This window comes from Rhipicephalus sanguineus, chromosome 3 (assembly GCF_013339695.2).
Source record: "Rhipicephalus sanguineus isolate Rsan-2018 chromosome 3, BIME_Rsan_1.4, whole genome shotgun sequence".
Lineage (NCBI taxonomy): Eukaryota > Metazoa > Arthropoda > Arachnida > Ixodida > Ixodidae > Rhipicephalus > Rhipicephalus sanguineus.
Genome location: NC_051178.1, coordinates 130,293,937 through 130,307,378, shown reverse-complemented (window position 1 = coordinate 130,307,378; position 13,442 = coordinate 130,293,937). Strand labels below are relative to the sequence as shown.

The window sequence follows — 13,442 nt, the reverse complement described above, 5'->3', positions numbered from 1 at the left end:
ATGACGTCCTCTTCGTGACCACGAAGGCCACGGATGAACTCGGTGAGTCTACAGGTTGAGCAATTCTTCTAGACCTTGGAACGTGTTACACGAGATCCCGTGTGATGAAACGAATTTCTGGCCCTCGGAATTCTGTCCGCTGCTCACGGTGATAAACGGTAATTAAATGTTTATGGTTGATGCAGCTTTTGCTGCAGACGGGTCGCGGCATGTGGCGGGTGTGCGCGCGCTGCCCTGATATGGGAGGTCTAGAAGTGGGCAGCAAATTTTTTATGCGTGGCGCTGACAAAATCCGAGAAAAGGGAGGAAAAGAAACAAGGGCGTAGCTAGAGGTTTATTTCAGGAAGGGGGGGGGGGTGTTCGGACCCCTAAATTCCTTTTGTAAATTCATGCGTGTGTTTTTTGTGTGTGTGTGCGTGCATACATATACACGCAAAATATAAAAATTATGGGGCGTGGGGTATAAATCTTTGATAAAATTCAAACTTTTATCAAATCACAGATCAGCCTTCCACCTCCTTCCTCGGGAAAATGGGAATGGTATACACATCCATACATGTAATTGACGTGACCTCCAATATTTTTCAGCACTTAAGGTAGTTCACTGTACTCAAAGAAAGCAAATGGCAATAGCTTTCGGGTGAACGGTCTGTATACCTGCAGTTGAAACTCTTTTTTCCCCTGAAGGTTCATTGCTTTTTATCCCCCGCAACGATGCATCTGATATATACGCCCCCTTCTGGTTGCACAAACGCTGACCTATACCACTCAATTCCAGCGGCGGTGGACTTCAAGATTGACGTGAAGACCGAGAACGGGACTTACCACTGCCGTGTGGTCCTGTTGGACGATCGAGGCCTCGTGGCCACTTCGTCCACGGGCTGTGCGGGTCAGCTGTACCTCAGAGACGCCAAGCTGTGGTGGCCCGTGGGCATGCACAGCGAGCCGGGATACCTCTACACGGCTAGGGTAAGATGCCAACCTACAAACGTCGCGCACTAAGCGTATGGAGCGCGTTGGTTGGCCATGATGGGCCGGTAATGCAAAAGTTACGTTGCTTTCAACGTAACTTTCGTTGACCAAAGTAGACCTAGCTTCCTCCGCTCTGAATGGACCCAAGAAAAAGGGATGCGAAGACTGGGGAAGCAGCGGAGCTGGTGGCGTTCCCCTCCTCATTTCTCGCCTCCTCACCCTTACTTTCCTTTCCCACCCCTGCTATACTATATACTATTCAAGGATAAATACTATGCTCTACCCTCTACCCTCCTCCTTTCCCTCCTCCTGACCCTCACATTACTCCTCCTCACCCTTTTCATTCATTCATTCATTCATTCATTCATTCATTCATTCATTCATTCATTCATTTATTTGCAACAATGAAAAATGTTGTGGAAGGCCAGGGAAATACACAGCTGATCAATTAGCTTAAGGTGTCCTGTTCACCCTACACGCACGTCAGCATAAACGGTGGTTACAAAAAGAAAAAGAAAATAGACATATACACCTACAAGAAAGAAGCGTGCTTGCACAGACCACTTAAAGGACTCTTTCACAAACATTTCTACTCACAAACTTCAAAAGCGAAATAAGCACAAGACGACGTTTTGAGGCCAAGTTTATGGCAAGTTTAGCAAGGGTGTTGTGACAAGCGCTCTCCGTATATATAGTTGTTTGAATGAAACTTGTGTGATGTTAAAAAGCTGTTCTTTACTAATTGTATTAAGCAGTGTTGTTAGCGTGTACCTCAGCATCGAGCACTGCACGGGCTCGGGCCGGCCCGAAAGCCCGGGCCCGGCCCGGCCCGCGGGCCGGGTAAGGGATTGTTGGATCGGGCCCGGGCCGGGCTCGGGCCCGTGACCTTCGGGCTCGGGTCGGGCTCGGGTCGGGCTCGGGCCTGAACCAGGCCCGTATTAGGCCCGGGTCTCATACGTATCTGTATAATTGCGTGTGTACGTTGTTTGGATTGCTTTTGTTGTTTTGTGGGGTTTAAGTTCCGGAAGTGACCCAGGCTATATGAGACGCCGTCGTTGAGGGCTCCGGGTAACTTAAACCACCTGGACTGCATTGGTGTGCATAGAAATTGCAGAGTACAAGACGTCTACAATTTTGCTCCATCGATATGCTACGCGTAATGTCAAGAAACGCCTAATATAAGTTTCCACCATTGTAGTGAGTGTAAGACTTTCTTGGGTGCCGTGTAAGGAAAGCAACGGTAAACTTCCTAGATTAGCATATATAAGATGAGCGCCTTATTTCGTTATGCAGCTACGCTCCCATGCCCGCCGCGCCTGTTTCCGCCTGCGTGACTCCGTAGACTGGTCAACGCGACTTGTGAGTCATTAACATCTCAGGAGCTGTTTTTCGTGCAGTTTAAGTGCAAGATGCGGAGCGACTCTTATCACAGGGTGAACGCTGTTGTTGATTTTCCCATACTAGTGGTGAGGCGCCAGACCATAGCGACACTCGTTTCCCCTAGTGTGGCTCACGACTGGAGTGATGAGGCTAGCGAAGCGATCCGGGATTCTGGGAATAACCAACACACACATGTCACGGGTATAGAAACGTGACTCAGGCACGGGCGCTGAAATGACACCTAATGGAGGAAGACGACAACGTTGTTGTTGTGGGTTTGAGTCTGGGGCTGCCCTGTTGGCCTACGGTCCTGTCCGCTCTGTTTACACACACACAGACTGATTAGTTTTATTTAAACCACCCCTTATTCAACGCACCGTTACTGTACACACGTCTGACACTAGTGTTTCGTTTTAAATAACTTCGCAATGAAATCAAAGTTTCACATAATACATGGCGGGGACCTCGTTTCGCTTAGGCACTGGCTATGCACGAATGAAACCACGTCTATCTGAGAAATCGCTTCAAAATTTGCTTTCAGAATAAGCCCCCAGCATATTCCGACAAGCAAGCCCATCCTCTGGCAGTCAGGGGCACGCCGCGAGCGGTTACTGATCGCGTGTTTTACAAACGTAACCCATCCTTAAATGTAGCCCTAGCTCGTATGCAATTGATGTAGACTCAAACTAAAAATGTCTGCCATGTTTTCTTTTTTTTTTCACTTTAGGGAGGCATTATATTTTGTAGTCGTTCTTTGAAATGCAAAAATAAGATTGCGTGGTTAGCACTGCGTGCGCACATGAAACAGCCTGGTATGACTGCAATTATATTTTATATTGCCCTGCAATTATTTCGCAAGAGTGTTACGGGCGTAAATATGCGAAAGTATAGACAATACCAGTGAAAGTCGTGACACTGAAATAAGTTCCTAAAACAATCTCAAGAAAATATGTTGTGTGCGGCAGGCATCTTCACAATAACCGAAGGTTGGACAGTGCCTCCATTATGCTCAATGCGGGCCCGTAGCCAGGGAGGGTGCCCGAAGGCCCCCCCCCCCCGATTTTTTTATGATATTATAAAGGCGATTTATTGAGTGTGTAGCTGGTCGCTGGTCGCGCAATGCACCGAGAGCAGTTCGCTAGCTCGAGCCTCTGCTGCACACTCGATGATGCTGCCTCTGCGCCAGAGTACTTCCTCTTCGTTACAATTGCCCCGCTGAAAAAAAGGAGCCATCCTGGCGACTAGTCGTCTGCAGGGACCGTAGAACCATGATACGGCTTGAGTCTCTGAACGTGTACAATCTCGCGGTTACGACGTCGCAAGTCAGACGGCGGCGTGAGAGGCTCAATAAGGTAGTTCACTGGAGAAGTCTGTTCTAAAACGCGGTATGGCCCATCGTACTTAGGAAGAAGTTTGGAAGAGAGCCCTGGTGTGCGATGCGGCACTGAAAGCCACACAAGGGCACCCGGAAGAAAAACGGGAGTCGAGTTCTGGGCATCGTGGATTGCTTTTTGGCGGTTCTGGTCATCGGAGGTAAAGCGGCGGGCCAGCTGGCGACACTCTTCTGCGTGTCTGGCGGCGTCCAAGATCGGCGGGCATTCGGACGTGTCCGGTCGATAGGGCAGAATGGTGTCAATGGTGTGGGGAGGGTGACGACCGTAAAGGAGGTAAAAAGGGGAGAAACCAGTCGTAGCTTGCGTCGCGGTATTGTAGGCGTAGGTTATGAATGGAAGAACTAGGTCCCAATTAGAGTGATCAGGTGTGACGTACATAGCGAGCATGTCACCAAGAGTTCTATTAAAGCGCTCTGTAATGCCATTTGTTTGGGGATGATAGCGGTGCATGTGCGATGTACAATAGCACACTCAGCGAGCAGTTTTTCAACGACCTCGGATAAGAAGGCACGGCCACGGTCGCTGAGGAATTCTCGAGGACCTCCATGACGCAGCATAAAACGGCGCAGTATGAAAGTGGCGACATCCTGCGCTGTAGCACTTTGAAGAGCAGCAGTCTCGGCATAGCGTGTCAAGTGGTCGACTGCAGCTATTATCCACCTGTTGCGGTAGGAGTCAACGGAAGCGGCCCATAAAAATCTATACCGACCCGATCGAAAGGTTGGGAAGGGCATGGCAGAGGCTGTAGTTCACCGGCGGAGACGTGCGGTGGAGATTTTCGGCGCTGACATTCGCGGCAAGAGCGGACGAAGTTGCGGACGAAGGTATACATGCCACGCCAGTAGTAACGGTGTCGCAGTCTTTCGTACGTCTTGAAGACTCCTGCGTGGCCACACTGTGGGTCAGCGTGAAAAGAGGAACAGATCTCCGACCTCAAGGCTCGCGGGACGACGAGCAGCCACTTGCGACCGTCTAGTGCATAGTTGCGTCGATAGAGGAGCTTGTCGCGAATCGCAAAGTGCGGAACTTGGCGCCGGAGCGTTCGTGATGTTGGGACTTTAGAGGGGTCGGAGAGAAGGTCGAGAAGAGACGATGTCCACGGGTCATTGCGTTGCTCCACAGCAATGTTGTCGAAGTCAAGAGATGACAATGTGCTCTCACATGCGGAGTCAGCAGTGGCCGTCAGGGAGAGAGGAGAACGGGAAAGCGCGTCAGCGTCAGCATGCTTCCGTCCTGAACGATAAACCACGCGTATGTCATAGTCTTGGATTTTCAACGCCCAGCGAGCAAGGCGGCCAGAGGGGTCTTTTAACGTCGAAAGCCAGCACAGCGCATGGTGGTCGGTCACGACGTCAAAAGAACGGCCATATAAATATGGGCGAAACTTGCCAAGCGCCCATACGATGGCCAAACACTCCTTTTCTGTGACGCTGTAGTTGGTCTCTGCCTTGGTAAGTGTGCGACTCGCGTATGCCACAACGTACTCTGTGTGGCCAGGCTGACGCTGTGCGAGCACAGCACCCAGGCCTACACCGCTGGCATCGGTATGGAGCTCAGTTGGAGCTTGAGGGTCGAAATGGCGAAGAATGGGTGGCGTCGTGAGAAGCCGTCCCAAGGTGGTGAAAGCTTCGTCGCAGGCAGGGGACCACGATGATAGCTCTTTACTGTCGCCGAGGAGTTGTGTGAGAGGTGATATGATGGACGCAAAGTTTCGAACGAATCGCCGGAAATAAGAGCATACGCCAATGAAACTGCGCAGCTCTTTGATTGTAGTAGGTTTAGGAAACGCAGTGACAGCGCGCAATTTCTCGGGATCCGGGAGAATGCCGTCCTTGGATACAACGTGGCCTAGAATGGTGAGTTGGCGCATGGCAAATCGACATTTTTTTAAGGTTTAATTGCAAACCGGCGTTGGTCAAGCAAGTAAGGACGTGCTGAAGGCGGCGCAAGTGTGTTTCGAAGTCAGGGGCGAAGACCACGATGTCATCGAGGTAGCACAGGCAGATCTTCCATTTGAGACCACGCAGAACGTTGTCCATCATTCTTTCGAACGTAGCAGGCGCGTTACAAAGTCCGAAAGGCATGACGGTGAATTCATACAATCCGTCTGGCGTAACAAAAGCGGTTTTTGGGCGATCGGCCTCCGCCATCGGCACCTGCCAGTAGCCTGACCGCAAATCTAACGAGGAAAAGAATTCGGCACCCTGTAAACAGTCCAGAGCATCGTCAATGCGCGGTAGTGGATAGACATCCTTCAGCGTGATCTTGTTCAATCGCCGAAAATCGACACAAAAACGGATAGAACCGTCTTTCTTTGTGACGAGTACTACCGGAGACGCCCATGGGCTCTGTGAAGGTCGAATGACGCCTCGGCGGAGCATGTCATCGACATGGTCGGCAATGACGCTGCGTTCTTTAGCGGAGACGCGATATGGACGTTGCCGCAGCGGTGAGTGAGAACCAGTGTTGATGTGGTGTTCGACTGCTACGGCACGACCTAGAGATGTTTGTGCAACGTCGAAAGAAGGGCGGTAGTGGTGAAGGATGGTGAGAAGCTGTGATCGCTGCGAAGGTGTCAAATCTTCGGCGATGAATGGTCGAAATATATCTGTAGATGCTGGGTCAGGCGCGGAGAGGGCACCCAGTTCACAGACGGCCGTAGAAGACACCTCATCGGGGACGGGAATGATTCGTGAGGAGTTGACCGTCTCGACGTGGCCAAGGCATTCGTGACAAAACAAGGACAGCGGTGATGAGTGATGATTATAAATGGGCATCGTGGTGAAACCTTCGACAAGGTCAAGAGCAGCAAAAGGCAACGGAAGGTCTCGTCGGGTACGAAGATGTGGGATGGCGTGAAGAAGACCGTCCCGTCGGATATGGCGCTGCACGAGACTGGTACCAATGCCGAAGAGCCCGGAGGGATGTAGGTGTCGTCATGGACGACAAGTTTAGCGGTAGATTGAGGGTCAACGGAGGCTGGGTCATCGAGTAAGCATAATTCAACCTCAGCCCGAGCACAGTCGATTACGGCGTTGTGGCGCGACAGAAAGTCCCATCCTAAGATAATGGCATGGGAGCACGATGGAAGAACGATGAACTCTATTGTGTACAGAACATCCTGAATGGTCACACGGGCTGTACAGACTGCGGTCGGTTGAATGGGCTGAGCGCTAGCTGTACGAAGCGACAGTCCGGAGAGAGGCGTCGTGACTTTTACCAATTGCGCGGCAAAATCCAGCATCGATGACAGAACAGCAGCACCGGTATCTACAAGAGCGACTGTAGCGACATCTTCGACAAATACATCAATAACATTGGCAGGACAAGAATGAGGACTTGGGCAAACCGAAACTTGCGCAGTTCTTGCCTCGGGAACTGCGTCGTCTAGTTTCCCTCGTCGGTAGGTGCGGGCCGTCGACGCATAGGAGAAAGCGAGCGGCGGCGGGGAGAGGGCGAGCGAAGATGTTCCATTCTGGCTCGGCGATCAGCCTGGTAGCGAGCTTGCGCTGGTGCGGAGGGAGCGTAATGCGAGTTTGAGTCAAATTGGAAGTAGGGCTCTCGGGGGTTGCATCAGTGGCTTGAACCCGGCGGCGGCAGTACCTTGCGACGTGTCCGGGGCATCTACATGCGAAGCATACCGGACGATTGTCGAGCGTGCGCCACGGGTTGGCGGCGGCTGTACTGACCCAGTGAACAGGAGGTGGGTGGTAGTTCAGAGGATGCTGGAATGGTGGTGCAGGTGCTTTGCGAGTGGGCATGGCAGCAACCGCAGCGTATGTGAGTGGAGCAGCCACAAGGTTTTGCTCGCGGGCAGCTGGCAGCGCCTCAGCGACCTCTCCTTGAATAACGCCACGGTGGGACGATGGTAGTGTCGTGGTAGGTTCCTGAGTGAAGGGCACCAGAGAGAGCTGTCGCGCGACTTCTTCGCGGACAAAGGCTTTGATTTCAGCTATCAGAGACGCGTTGTCGTGGCCATTGGTCAGACTCGACAGTGATGCCAAATCGTGTGCGGGAGGACGTCTTGTCAGAGCTCGCTGCTTCCGCAATTCATCATAGCTCTGGCACAAGCTAATAACGTCGTTGACTGTGATCGGGTTCTTCGCCAGCAGCATCTGAAAAGCGTCATCATCAATCCCTTTCATTATGTGCTTGATTTTGTAAGTTTCCGTCATGGCAGCGTTCACGCGTCTGCACAGGTCGACAACGTCTTCGATATAGCTGGTGAACGTTTCACCTGTCTCTTGTGCGCGTGTGCGCAAACGCTGCTCGGCTCGGAGTTTTCGGACGGCGGGTCGGTCGAATACTGTCGTAATTGACGTTTTGAACAGCGGCCATGTTCTGACGTCTCCCTCGTGGTTCTTGAACCAAAGACTGGCCACGCCCGCGAGATAGAACGACACGCGTGTCAACTTGTCCGCGTCCGTCCATTTGTTTAGAGCGCTCACCCGTTCAAAGGTCGACAGCCAATCTTCAACGTCGTTGTCGTCTGTTCCGCTGAAGATTGGAGGCTCTCGCTGCGGAACAGTGCCAGGACAGGTGGCAGGTGGCGATGGAAGCGTCTGCTGGTTTGCGTCCGGCATAGCAGAAGGTAGCCGCCGAGAACGGAGATCCAGGATGGTAGGGGAACGGTAGAGGGAACGTTACCCAGCACGGCTCCACCAAATATAAAGGCGATTTATTGAGTGTGTAGCTGGTCGCTGGTCGCGCAATGCATTGCTTGCTTGCTTGCTTGTTCCTTGCATTTGGCTCACACCCACACCGGGGGATTGGCCAAGAAGCCGGCGGTTACAGTGAATTGGAACATTGGGTTAACCAAGAAATTCAGGGAAATGGAAAGGTGGCATTTTTCAAGTAGAATAAGGTGATTTGCGTGACACGAGAAAAGGAAATAACGAAATAAATAAGATTTTGTTTTCGGGGAAAGGGGATGGGAAACAATAAATTGATAAACAAAGGATTAGCAAGGTAATCTCATCGTGTCAATCAGGAATTCGCAGAGGGCCCCGCAGACGTTCCTTTTACTGAATTCCAATGAAGCAGCCCCAAAGGAGAGGATATTTAGAGTACTTAGAATGCACCGAGAGCAGTTCGCTAGCTCGAGCCTCTGCGTCAGAGTACTTCCTCTTCGTTACAATATATTGTGTTTTACCGAAAATAAATAATGAAAATAGGCGTTTTTCTCAAAGAGTCAAGGCTTTCAGCAAGTGGGCACCCCCCGAAAAAAATTTCTGGCTACAGGCCTGGCTCAATGCATAACTAGCTGAAACGGGCCGGGCCGGGCCGGGCCGGGCCCACACCTTTCGGGCCCGGGCCGGGTACGGGCCACATTTAAGAACACCGGCCGGGCTCGGGCGGGCCGGAGCATGGCGTTATCGGGCCGGGCCGGGCCCGGGCCGGAAAAATCGGCCCGTGCAGTGCTCTACCTCAGCATGTGTTAAACGCAATTTGTACGACATTTCTCAATTTGTCATTCTTATGGTTTGCGTGTATTTTATTTTATTAAAGTGGCCTGTCATCCTGCTAGAGTTTGAAGAGCGCTATTTTTTTTTTTCATTAAACCAGATTTATACTGGCGACATAGGTTACAGTTGAAGATGGAATTTACTGGGATAGTTCTGTGTCTCATAAAGAGGTCACCGGTGTGTGAAGAGTATGGAGCCGTATACATATTAATCGAACCAGTCGTTTTTGTAACACTGCGAGCTTGGTCTTTTCGTTTGTGGTGGTACACCAATCTAGCCATCCATAATTTATTACTGGTAAGAAAAGAGCATTGTAGAGAAGCATACTGACGCTTGTAGGGCATTCAAAGGAGACGCGGCACATCACACCCTCGCTTCCATTCCACGCCCCTCGCTATCCTACACTCTACGCGGCCACATATGTTATGCTTCCACTTCGCTTTGTAAAGCTGCGCCGAGTTTTGAGCGATTGCCAGCCACGGCTTCGCTGTTAAAACATATTTCTAGGCGCAACGCAACGCGTTGTCGATTAAAAGCTTAGAAGTCAGGCTGTTTCATTACTCAACAGCGCCCAATCTGGCTTATCAGTGATGATTTTTTACATCTTTTTATTGTAATAAACAGTTCGTCTCGCACGATTTCACTCATCGATGTTGTCACCCGTGCCCATTTCTTTATCATCATCATCTCCGTGAGACACCATCTTCATTTCCATTAGAACTCTCACAAACTCAACACAACTACAGCTAGATCATAACTATCTATACCCAATGGAACAATAACCCGGACAGCAGATAAGAAGCTTCAACGGTGCTAACTGGGCCGTTGCCACCAGTCAGCCTCACCCGAAAGTCAGACCTGAAGATAGATATTTCTGGGAGTTTCTTCCGAAGACAGGAGAAGGTTCCTTTCGAGGGAATCCCTCGAAAGGGACAAATAGATTACTGCGGTCGTCTCCACCAGCTCTACGTTTGATGTTCGTCACTGCTATTGCGATTTCGTCCGCACTAATTACATCGTTTCACTTCTTCCGCGCAGGTGGAAGCCACGGTGGGCGACGCGACGGATGTCTACTACCAGAAAGTAGGCATCCGCACCGTGCGGGTCACCAGTGACAGCTTGCTTATCAATGAACGGCCCTTCTACCTGATGGGCTTCGGCAAGCACGAGGACTCGAATGTGAGCAGCCTGGACGGTGCATCGTGTCCGTTCAGGAAACGGACATTATGCGTAATAAAAGACCGGCGATATCGGATGTTTTTCATATCCAAATCGTAGCCACTGAATAAAATATAATGGCCATGCAAAGCTGAACGACAAAGAAAGAGAGAAAGGGGATGGGGGATCAGAAGTCAGCAGCGTTGTTTTGCGTGGCTCTGAGACATGCACCTTCGTATAAAATCGTATACAAGAACCAACATGGTTTTGAATATGGCTGAAGAACCTAAGCTCTAATCCGTTCATTTTTATAGAGACGGCAGTCCTACAGAAACGTATTAGTGTGCTTGAACAAATTGGTTCCTTTTAGCCGATATTTCACTCCCATCCCTAAGTGCATCACTTGCTTCAAAGCCCTCAAAAACGTCCACGATAGCAGATGACGTACCGTTACTTTCGGTCGACTACTGCAGATCCGTGGAAAGGGTCTAGACATGGCACTGATTGTGAAGGACTTCAACTTGATCCATTGGCTGGTGCCAACTCGTTCCGCACATCTCACTACCCGTACGCCGAGGAGATCATGGACCAGGCGGACGCCCAGGGCATTGCCGTCATCGATGAGGCGCCCGCTGTCGCCCTTTCGTACGTGAGCGTCACCTTCTTTCTCTGCTCTTCGACAGGCAGACTTGTGATTACAAATAACGGGACCCTCGCATAGTCTGAGCTTTATTTCTTTTTTTGCTCTTTTTTCACTCCCTTTGAAGATGCACGTTCACTCTCCTTTAGAGGTCATTATACTCTCTTCAGAGAGTCGCGCCTCCCGCGACTCTCTGAAGAGAACTCTCTGAGAGGGTTAACGTGTATCTTTAAAGGCAGTTATATTGTTACGGGTTCCATACCCGTGACAATATAAACTGCAAGAGCAGCGGAAGAGCAAAAGAGGGAGAGAGAAATGACATAAAGAAAGCCGATATTCCACCGCAGCTACCCCTGCATTGCCGGCCCATAGCCACTTCTTTCTGCCCCCCCCCCCCTCTTTTTCTGCCCCTCCCCCCCCCCTTTTTTTCGTCATCGCACGTCCATTCTCGTGCGATAACAATACATGGATCTAGTACAACGCACGGTACACGCTTCTCGAATCGCGCTCTTCTGACGCCAAGGCGGCGCGTTGTTGACGCCAGTTCGTCGGATAATACCTCTCTTGCCTGGCTACGAGCTGTACGAAACGCAACTCACAAAATCAATCAATCAATCAATCAATCAATGACTCGCTTACTCATTCTGGTGCAGCTCGTTTGACGACGCCATGCTGGAACAGCACAAAGATCGAATGAGGGAGATAGTGCAACGCGACAAGAATCGGCCCTCTGTCATCCTCTGGTCGCTGGCCAACGAGGCGAGCACCAACAAGCATCCGGCAGGTCGCTACTTCGCCCGTTTAGCGGACTACGTCCGCAAGCTGGATGCCACGCGCCCCATCACTGCTGCCCTCAACAAGAAGTATGACCAGGACCTCGCGGTAAGGACGCATTCTGCGCAATGTCCGTCGGCACAATTCAACATGTTGTTACGCGAAGTATCTCTTGCCGCAGCCGATCCTTTCCATCAATAGCTGAAATCTCCTCATATCTCTTCTGTGGAAGCGTAATGTTTTCCGTGGATTTAGAAAGGTAAAATGACATAAAAATTTTACATGCAGCCTTTAAAATTACAATAATGGAAAAATGTCCGACTTTATTAGCAAATTACCTTCAATGAATACAGAACACAGCTGAGCTAGCCGCATTAGCAAATTACCAGTTTACAACACTAAGAAAAAGGTAATACATCCTTTTGTGTTCAAGAACAAGGGCTTTTGGTTCGACACCGAAAGAGAAACCAATACCATTTCTACCCACTACAGGGCGACCACTTGGACGTCATCATGCACAACAATTACCCAGCCTGGTACAGCGACGTCGGCTCGACCGAGGTCATCGTTCCGCAGATCGTGGACGAGTACAAACACATGTGGGAGCGATACCGCAAGCCCATTATGATAAGCGAGTACGGAGCCGACTCCATCCCCGGCATCCACGCCGACCCGGTCTTCGTCTTCACCGAGGACTTCCAGACAGAAGCCTTGGGCTGCTTCCATCGGGCATTCGACCAGCTGCGCGACAGCGGCTTCTTTTTCGGCGAGCACGTGTGGAACTTTGCCGACTTCATGACCACGCAGAAGGGCAATCGGGTTTACGGGAACCGCAAGGGGATACTAACGCGAGAACGCCAGCCCAAGGCTGCGGCGAAAGTGATCCGCTGCCGCTATTACAAACTGGCTAACAGGACGCTGCCAGATCAGGATGCCTACTGTATACCGGACGAACGACCGTAAATTAAATGGCTATACTGACGTTGAAACGCCCAGTGCACACGGGGAAAGGTTTGTGTAAGTTTACAATGTTTATGTTAATTCAGCACAAACGCTCATAGAGTGTGCGGCTGGGAAATTCTTTCTCTCTCCTCATTAGGGATGGTCGATTAAAATTTTTAATCGATTATTCGTTAATCGTTAATCGATTTAGCCTTTAATCGATTAATCGACATTTTTAATGGGTGCTTTAAAACCGATATCTCTTTGTTTGAGAGGCATCGTTCGTGTTTAATATGGGCCCAAATCAGGGGCGTAGCCAGAAATTTTTTCCGGGGGGGGGGGTTCAACCATACATTATGTATGTTCGTGCGTGTGTTTGTGTGTGTGCGTGTATATATACGCAAGCAAAATTGAAAAATTTCGGGGGGGGGGGGTTGAACCCCCCAACCCCCCCCCTTGGCTACGCCCCTGGCCCAAATCTTTTCATTAGACGCGCTGACAATCCAAAATTCCCACTTTCGAAAGTGTCGATGATGGGCCCCTTGTGTGCAGTGTGCGAAAATTCACACTTTCGCACACTGGACACAAGGGGCCCGTCGTCGTTGGTTGATATCGCGGATTCAAGCATCTGTTGCTATCATCCCTGGACTATTCGGCAGCAGGTCGCATTTTCTCGAAGCCTGCCTACTCGAGCTCATCGAAACCGGAGGCGCGTTC

General features: G+C 50.6%; 1 pseudogene; it reads left to right on the top strand.

The window, feature by feature from the left end:
• The window catches only part of LOC119385848 (beta-glucuronidase-like), a 135,226-nt pseudogene extending 122,475 nt beyond the window's left edge, over nucleotides 1-12,751 (top strand).
• The last annotated feature ends 691 nt before the right edge of the window (nucleotides 12,752-13,442 follow it).